This window comes from Notolepis coatsorum (assembly GCF_963971535.1).
Source record: "Notolepis coatsorum genome assembly, chromosome: 20".
Classification (NCBI taxonomy): Eukaryota; Metazoa; Chordata; class Actinopteri; order Aulopiformes; family Paralepididae; genus Notolepis; species Notolepis coatsorum.
In genome coordinates this window covers 22,238,872-22,248,743 of record NC_140184.1, presented here as the reverse complement: position 1 = coordinate 22,248,743, position 9,872 = coordinate 22,238,872, and positions in this window count along the sequence as shown.

Sequence of the window (9,872 nt, the reverse complement as noted above, 5' to 3'; positions counted from 1 at the left end):
TCTTTTCACCTGCCAGCGCGGACTCTCAGTGGATCTTTTTATATACACTGTGGGAAAGGGGGAACGCAATAAAATGTTCTGTATGTCTTGCACATTATGAGAAATGACAATAAAGTTGACTTTGACTTTGACATAGGACATAATCAGTGTGGGTCATAGAGGTCATAATAGAAGCTTTAGGAACTAAAGATAAAAAGTGAGACTGTCCATCAGATTACCTGTGCCAAAATATCACCTTACAAATGGAATTAATCTGCACAGATACAAAACACATACACACATGCATGCACACACACACACACACACACACACTGGCTGACTCATTACCTTAGAGACCTATTAGCTTCCAGGTGTTAACAAAACAAAGGTATAATCATGCTTAATGGCTGTGTGGGGTATCTCTACTGGAGCCTTTTCACACCTCCTTCTAATGAGGCATGGCTCCAATCAGAGGTGTTACACTGTCCTTCTGTACTACTCTGAACAACACATGACGCAACTATCTAACAAACAATACTGGTTGTTAAGTAGTTGTTAAGGTCAGTGTCAATCATAATTTAAACTTTATTCTTATGTTAGTGTTACCGACCTAAGGCCTAGGGGTACCTGCTCCCACAGACCCTAAATAGCCTGTGGAGCCATGAGGAAACAGACACTGTGAATTAGTGTTGTCAACTTGGGCGCACATTTACTTCTGCAGTATTTTCTCTTATCTTCTTTTTCAGTACAACAATATTTCTTTCATCAAATAAACATTCACCATTTACATCCTAACTCTGCACATACAGTACCTTCCCTCACTAATACCAAAACACACATATTCACTATATGACATATTGATTATAAATCAATAATCACATTTACTTGCAACACAATACTGAAATGCATCTTTCTGGTTTCTCTTGTATGATATACATAGATTTCACTATTCTCGTACTAGATTGCACTCAATCGACCCCTCAGTCTCAACACTCTGTACCAGATGTAAATCTGCTGAGGGCTCACTGGGTCACCTCTTTTGGTTTTGCCCGAAGCTCCACAGGTTCTGGAGTGAGGTTCCAATGTTACTCAAATATTTACACCCATGACCTTTCCCCAGATCCAGAAGTGGCTATTTTTGGCTGGTCACAAAACATGACAACACTCAGTCACTCTGAGATACAGACTATACGGTATGGCATGGTAATTGCAAAGAAATGCATTTTAATGGTGTGGAACAAAGAAAGAGTAGCGCTTTTCCAAACCTGGTTGACAGAACTACACATGGAGAGAATACGTTATGAGAATGCAGGGAGGCCCAGTCAAATCAAAGACATTTGGCAACCTTTTCTTGACTATAATATCTCAAAACTGATATAGACGATGGGGGTGGGTCATCTGATAGACTATTGCTGGGGCCTTGGTGTGAGGAAACAGGTAAGTAAGCCTCTTTATATAACCCAGTGGAGGGTTTAAATAATTGTAGTTATGGAGTTGATAATTTGAAGTGTTAATGTGAGGTATCACTCAGAAAACTCAATATATACTGTTTTATGCTATGAATAACCAACACTCCAACTCATAAATGTAGATAATTAGGTTTGAAAACCTCTAGGTGGACTTGCTTTCTTTGTTTGAAGGGCTACATTCTTGTTCTGTGAATAAGCATTACAAGATATAATACGTACTGTAGATGTCTAGAACAATGTGAACTTATAGAACACTTATTGTTGTTGGTAACTTTGCTGTGTGTTTGTTTTGTCATGTTTCTCCCCTCCCTGCTCTAAAGGCATCAACTGAAGGGACTCTTGATGGCCTGATAGCCTTGGTACTTTGTACAAGGATTATATTTGGACTAGGTGGACTGAATGGCAACTGTGAAGCTGTCTCTTACACGAAGCCATGTCAAAAGACCTCAGACTTTGGGTCTGCTATTGTTTTTCTCCTTTGTTGGGGGGGTTATATATTTTTATTTTTGTTTTGTTGCTGTTGTTGTGTATATCTGATGTCTTGATTTTGTCTGTTTTGTTTGTATGTGTTGAATAAAATAATATCAAGTAAGTACACAAATGCATTTATTTGTCACATATTTAAGGTACATGCACATTACAGTGAAATGCTTGGTTCTGTATGAGATTATGCTTCATACAGTAAAGAAAGACCAAACATTATACAAAATATACAATAATATACAGTATACAAACTAAAGTACAACCTAAAGTACAAATTAAGTACTAATTCAAACAATGAAGTACAAATGCAAACTTTTTAAAATGCTAAAATAAGGTAGGGATGTAGTGCAAATGTTTTTGTAAAAATATGGTGTAGTGTTAAAGTGTTTAAAGTGTCTAAAGTTAATCTTAAAGGTGAGTGTTTAAAGTGAGTGTAATGAATGTAGATAGATGGGTTAGTGTTGCATAGAGTCATTGAGCATCCTGATGACCTGGGGATAGAAGCTCCTTCTGACTTCTCACTATGAATTGAAAATGGGGGACCCTGATGTAAACAAGACGAAAGTCTTTCTCTGGTCTGCATCCCCTTAACAATTGTGTGTATTGAGCTGTACTGTACTGTACCCATTCTGCAATCTGTTAATAGTTTTCAATCAATCAATCCCGCACAGTGGAATACTCCAATTCAGCCATTGGCAATTCAGCCATTGGGTGGGTGGCGCTAAAATTCCTGAGGGGCCTGACAGCGCGGGCCTGACAGCGTGGGGACTGAGAGTGCTGGGCTGACATTCTGCAGATGGATGCTTCTCACGAAGACCGCAAATAAGAACGAACGCTTATAAAACGATTGAATAGGCTAAACTTTGTTTTAAATTCTTTAATTTACACGTGTTTATTGTATTTGATTTTTCTCGACATAATGCTACGTGGCCCGACTAGATCCGTGACTCCGTTGAGATACAAATGAATTATCTATAAAAGTGACTATCTTTGAAATCCACTGCTGTGGCGAGCCTTTATCGCTACCGGGGAAACATAGGGGGAACATAGGACCCGGGGAACATAGAACCCTTTTGCGGCTACCGGGGAACATAGGACCCAGGGAACATAGGACCCAGGGAACATAGAACCCTTTTGCGGACGGGGGAACATAGAACCCTTTTTAGAAAAAATAACAAAAAAAAGCGGGGAACATAGAACCCGGAGAACATAGGACCCAGGGAACATAGGGATGACCCCGCCTTGCTGAGTTTGCTATTTGATCCAAAGAGAATGGATTCTGTTTTAACCAGGTGTAATGATAGTTTGTTATCAGCGAGCCAGGTGCAGATTCTGCCGAGTTCAGAGCTGAGGGATTTTTCAACCTGCAACTTGTCCCTGTCAGAGTCGTCCGCGAACAGGAACAAGTTGCAGTCACAAGCTGATGACATGTCATTTACATAAATTAGGATGCTTTAAGTTCTTTATGATCTTCTGACTCACTTTGAACTTCCTTAGACATTACTCTCTCGACCAATGTCCCATAGATGCGAAGGGAGCTGTAGTTATTTGCCCCAGACCTCCTAAAATCCACAATCAGTTATTTGGTTTAGCTGACGTTCAGGGACAGGCCGTTCTCCTGGCACCACATGTTATATGCCGTATTTGCTATCGCGTTCCGCTCTGAGCCGTATGAGATATTCTATCTCCTATGATACCTATTGTATCCCCTTACGAACAAAAAAATACATGCACCACACCTGTATGGGGCTCCGCCCCCATGGTGGCACCGCCCATATAGCAGTGACGGTAGTCACCACACACCCTTCCTCTATTTTCGTCCCAGCGTACTCGGATGCGTGCACCGTACGATAAACTAGTAGGATGAAAAGATTAAAGAAGATTCGTAATATTGAGGGCTTACCGGAGGATTGTGTTTCCCTGGATTCTCCGGAGCTTGTTTCGACGACACAGACCTGTGCTGGTGGTTCCTCGGCTGACGGCGACGGACCGGGGGGCAGCGTACAAGGTTTGGCTAACGGGTCGGCTTGTACAAAGGTGAGGTCTGTGTCAGTAGGCATCGATGTCGGTGTTAGTCGTGCTGTGGAGTATGTTTCAGCACCGGGGCCGGGGCGGCTTGGCGATCGTTCCACTGTCGTGGGCGATGTCTTGGCGATCCTGGAACATGCTGTTAACACTAATGCTACTACTGTTTTTTCTGCTAACACTGATGTTGACGCTGGAATGTCTAGTAATCCCCGCCGCGGGTTTCCGCTCTTCCCTCCTCTTACCAGCTTCGTTGATGAAGGTCAGTCGGTGGTGGATGTGGGGGGGTTTGCTGAGCTTTATTTACCTTTTTTACGGGTGAAGGGGCTGACAACGGGGTGCAGGCCGGGGGTACCTTGGCTAAGCAGCCAGGTAGCTTTTTTCCTGTGCCCAGGCGGGGATGAACGGCGTTCCGCCCGGCCGATGCTTGATAACATATCGGCTCGGAGGGTGGCAGTATGGACGGATGAGTGGTATACTGCTGCAGGATGGCATTTAGCGGCGGCCAGTGTTGTGGCTCAGCTGGCTACTTTCCTATCCAAGATGGCGTCGGGTTTACATTTACATTTACATTTAGTCATTTAGCTGACGCTTTTATCCAAAGCGACTTACAAGTTCTGTGCGACAAGACAGCAAGAAGGGTATAACTCTATCAGCTGAGTAACAATGTTCATCAAAGTGTTGCGTGTTACAGTGTAGGTTAGTTTATTAGGACAAGTGCATGACATTAAGGTTAGTCGGGGTTAGATTTTTTTTTTTTTTTTTTATTATCATTTCAGATAATGGGTTGTGGGTCTTTAGGTCAGACCGACATTGTAAACATGATTCATGTTTGTGGTGTTATAGAGATCTTGACTCAGTCGCAAGCTATAACTGCGGGGAGGATTCGGATGCTATCAACTTTAGTTGTTAGGCATGTTTGGTTGGAGCAGTCTCCTCTTGGGGAAGAGGATAGGTTTTCTCTCCTCATGACTCCTTTTTCCACAGATAGTCTTTTTGGGCGTTCTGTGGAGGCGCAGGCGGTTTTTGATCGGGGTCCTACACCGTCTCATGCTGTGCAGCCAGAGGTGGGGGCACGGTCTCGTCAACGACTGTGGCGAGACCCTCGACAGGCGGCCATTTTTCCCCCGCCAGTGGTGCCCTGGTTGGAGTGTCAACGGGGTATCGCGAGGCCGACAGCCTTGGCGGCCGAGGGATCGGCCATTTTGGGTGATTTCGGGTTTGGTATACCAACCCGTCGTCATTTTGCCGCGAGCAGCCCGCTCCCCGTTCGGTCCGTTTTCTGTTACCCTCAGAAGCGGGGCTCTGAGCGTTCTCCTTTGGCTGCGGGCCGCGAACCTTCTTTGAAGTGTATGCGGCCCCATTCTTCGCTTCTCATGGAGACAGGGGCTGACACCCAGTTGATGGCTGAACCTGGGTCTGTCCGTGAGAATGTTCCGTCGTCGCATGGTTCCTACACCGCAGGTTGTGGGTGGGTGGAACCTGGTGTTTCAGCTGCCACTAGCTCCAGTGGTCAGCAGGGGGACTCGGTGCCTCTTCTGTTGAATGCTCAGCAGGGGTTACCCCGGCTTCGCCCTCGCCAGGCGGGGTATCGCGCTGTTGCCTCCCACTCCCGTCAAACCGGCAGTGGTCTGCAAAGAAGAGGCGGGCGTGATTTAAGTGGTAGCAATATCACTGCAGGGCTTCGGCGTGTGGGAGCCCATGGGGTCCTCATGCCTTGCGTGTCTAGCTGCGGAACGACTTTTCAGCATACGCTGGTGGGGTGTTCAGGGGGCGAGTGTGTGTCCACAAGTTTGGTGACAGCTCCTCCCGTATCAAACCGGCCCTTTCTGTCGGGGTCCTCCCTTGGGTGTTTTGCGCGACGGGGGGGACCGGGCCAACTATCTACGGTTCCTTGCGACCCAGCGTCAGTTGGTGGCGGGGGCCCTGTGGGATTATATTCAGATATGGCGTCGGGAATGCCTTTTGAATCGGTGGTTGCAGAGAACGTTAGAGGCGGGGCTGGTTTTGCAGTTCGCACAGCCCCATCCTCCGTTCTCAGGTTTGGTACCGACCCTATTGTCAGGGTCGGACGCGGTGACAGCCCTGGCCGACGAGATCCAATCTCTGTTGGCGAAGCAGGTCGTCGTTGTGGTCCCGAGCGAGGACACAATGTCAGGCGTCTACTCCCGTTATTTTCTGGTGCCCAAGAAAACAGGGGGGGTCAGACCTATACTGGATCTGTCCGCGTTCAATCGGTTGATTGTAGCGAGACCGTTCAGAATGTTGACCGTCAGACTCCTTCTGCTTGCTGTCAGGAGGGCGGACTGGTTCACCTCCATAGACCTGAAGGATGCGTATTTTCACGTTCCTATTTTCCCTCCTCACAGGCAGTTCCTGCGGTTCCTGTTTCAGGGCGTAGCGTACGAGGACCACAGAATGCCGTTCGGGTATTCTCTGGCTCCCCGCACATTCACCAAGTGCGTGGCGGCTGCACTGGAGCCTTTACGTCGTCGGGGGATACAAGTTCTATTCTATCTCGACGACATGCTACTCCTCAGTCGTTCGGAGGAGGTTGCCAGGTCTCATACCAGGCTGGTGGTGGAATTCCTCACCAGCCTGGGTTTTGCTGTGAATTGGAAGAAGAGTACCCCTCTTCCCAGTCAACAGGTGGAGTACTTGGGCTTGACCTTGAGGTCAAGGCCCATGATTGCAACCCTCTCGGTGCAGCGTCGGGGGACTCTCCGTCACGCGCTCGGGGGTTTCCGTCTGGGAGGGACGGTTACGGCGCTGCAGGTGATGCGTCTGCTGGGCCTTATGTCGGCTGCTCACGTGGTGGTTCCTCTTGGCCTCCTCTTTATGAGGAGGATACAGAGGTGGTTTGTCTCTTTGAGACTGGATCCAGTGAGGGACAAGAGGAAACGGTTGACGGTTCCTTTGTCGATATGGGGGGACCTCATCCATTGGGGGAGGCTGGGTATCCTCTCCGTTGGGGTCCCCATGGGCGGCAGGAGCTCACACGTCACGGTCTTCACCGACGCCTCTCTCACGGGTTGGGGAGGGGTGCTTCGGTCTCATGCAGTGGGGGGCAGCTGGACGGGTCATGCCGATCCAGCTGTCCTGCATATCAATGTGTTGGAGTTGAAGGCGGTTCTTCTGGTCCTTCAACGGCTCCACCATTTTGTGGTGGGCAGGCACGTTTTGGTCAGGACGGACAATGTGACGGCGGCTGCGTATATCAACAGGCAGGGTGGGACTCGTTCCGCCCGCCTGCTCCGGGCGGCGCGCGAACTGCTGCTATAGGCATCCCGCAGGCTGCCCAGTCTGACGGCGCTCCACGTTCCTGGTACGGAGAATGTGGGGGCGGATGTGATGTCTCGGGGCGGTCTTCGTCACGACGGGTGGGAACTCCGCTCCGACATAGTCAGGCAGATTTGGGATCGGTTCGGGGAGGCCTCGGTGGATCTGTTTGCGTGCCGACGTTCTCACAAGTGCCCCTTGTGGTTCTCGCTCAGTCAAGCGGATCGCCCCCCCTTGGGGGTAGATGCCTTCTCGACGTTTCCGTGGCCGCCCGGTCTTCTGTACGCCTTCCCTCCTGTACATCTGTTGAGTCAGCTGTTGGAGCGGATACGGAGGGAGCGCAGGACGGTGATCCTGGTCGCGCCGGACCGGGGCATGGCGGTATGGTTCCCGGCCTTGATCCAGCTTCTGATCGCTCCTCCTTGGGTCATTCCGTGGTCGGAGACGGCCCTCTCTCAGCACAACGAGGTGTTTATCCGCCCTCCGGTGTTGGGTCAGCCCCTGATGGTGTGGCTGGTGGGGGGGTGAGTCTGGAGGGGATGGAGCCCTCTGTGGTTGATACCATTCGGCGTGCGTTTGCTCCCTCCACTGTCGCGGTTTACGCGGGCAGGTGGCGTGCGTTCAAAGAGTGGTGTAAGGGGGGGGGCTGGGACCCAGTCTCCTGTCCCCTGGATGCTGTTCTGAGTTATCTCCAGTCTCTTCTTGATGGGCTGTCGGCTTCGACAGTGAGGGTCTATGCGGCAGCTATATCCTCTTATCATGAGGGTTTTGAGGGGACTGTTTTGTTCAGCCACCCTCTTGTGAAGCGTTTCCTGCTTGGCGCTCGACGCGTTAAGCCGGTGCAACGCTCCTTGGCTCCGAGTTGGGATCTTCAGTTGGTCCTCGGTCGGTTGTCCTTGGCTCCGTTTGAGCCGCTCGAGCAGGCGTCTTTGGGCCGGCTTTCCTTCAAGACCGCGTTCCTACTGGCTGTCACTTCCGCTAAACGCGTAGGTGAGCTCTGTGCTCTCTCGGTACATCCAGAGTGCCTGTCTTTTCGGACCGATTGCGGTGCCACTCTGCGACCTAATCCTGCTTTCGTGCCTAAGAATATCCGGAGTTCTTTCCGCTCCCGGGATATTGTGGTTCAGGCTTTTCGTCCTCCTCCTCACGCTAGTGAGTTGGATGCGGGCCTTCACCTGTCATGTCCGGTCCGTGCTTTGGGGTTTTACCTCAGCCGTACTCAGGGCTTCAGGGTTACCGATCAGCTTTTTGTCTGTTACGGTGGGGCTCATGCTGGTAAAGCGCTGTCGACGCGGCGTCTGGCTTGTTGGTTGTGCGCGGGTATTGCCCTCTGCTACACGTTGGCTGGGCAGGATCCCCCTGGGGGCGTCAGGGCGCACTCCACTCGTGGGGTGGCTGCCTCTGCCGCCCTCCTGGGTGGGGCCTCGGTGGAGGACATTTGTGCTGCGGCTTCTTGGTCCTCCCCGGGCCCCTTTGTTAGGTTTTACCTCATGGACATGACCGGGGGTTCTGTCTCCCAGGCGGTTCTGGGGTCTGTGGCCTTGCCTGCTTCCCGTCCTTTGGTCGGGTAGCAGGAGTGTATGGGTATGGGCCACAGTGTGTTGAGTCACACGTGGTTCCGCCTGTACGGTGTGTTCAAGGGGTTCTAGTTTCCCTCTTGTTCGCATTCAGGTGGAGTTGACTGCGCCCCCTCTTCATTAGGGAGGGTGGGGTGACAGGGCTCCCCGCACCCCTTGATGTGGGCTTACGGGGTCCTCAGGGGGTACATTTGTCGGGCTTCGCGTCCGCTCTTCCCCATATCTCATACGGCTCAGAGCGGAACGCGATAGCAAATACGGCATATAACGGTAGGTTATGTAGATAACCTAGTTATATTAGTATTGGCTGAGCGTTCCGCTCTGCGCGGCCCTGAGTTCCCTCTTGAGGAATCTTTTCCTGGGACGGGTTTTTGGCGAGGAAGGGTGTGTGGTGACTACCGTCACTGCTATATGGGCGGTGCCACCATGGGGGCGGAGCCCCATACAGGTGTGGTGCATGTATTTTTTTGTTCGTAAGGGGATACAATAGGTATCATAGGAGATAGAATATCTCATACGGCTCAGAGCGGAACGCTCAGCCAATACTAATATAACTAGGTTATCTACATAACCTACCGTTTACTTCCGCAGTACCATGACCGGCGCTCAAGTTTTAAGCTTCCCTCATCTCCAGTCTGATATAGTATGACCAGGTGGTGTGGCCATTATTTATATCAGAATATAATCACATTAATAAGATAACATTGTTAGTTTAGTTGACAATATTCAAAAGAATAGGGGGTGTCTGTTTTCCATTCAGCCTTTAATTAATAGAGGCCCATTTCCAACCCTCTACATTAGTCAATATACCTTAAACCTTATTCCTACATGTTAGTCAATAATGAACATCTGACCTGACAATTCATACAATAAACAGTGATGTTTGAGGGATGAGCTGTTTGTTACAAATTGTAAAGCAGCATGATGTATTGTGTCTAAAGGATTTAACCATTGAAATCAGCGTTAATTGTATGTCATAACCAGCTAGTGTTACTCAATTGTTTTGAGAAATCATAACATGATCTGCAGACTTCTGTTCAGTTTTCAATTGTGGACTACC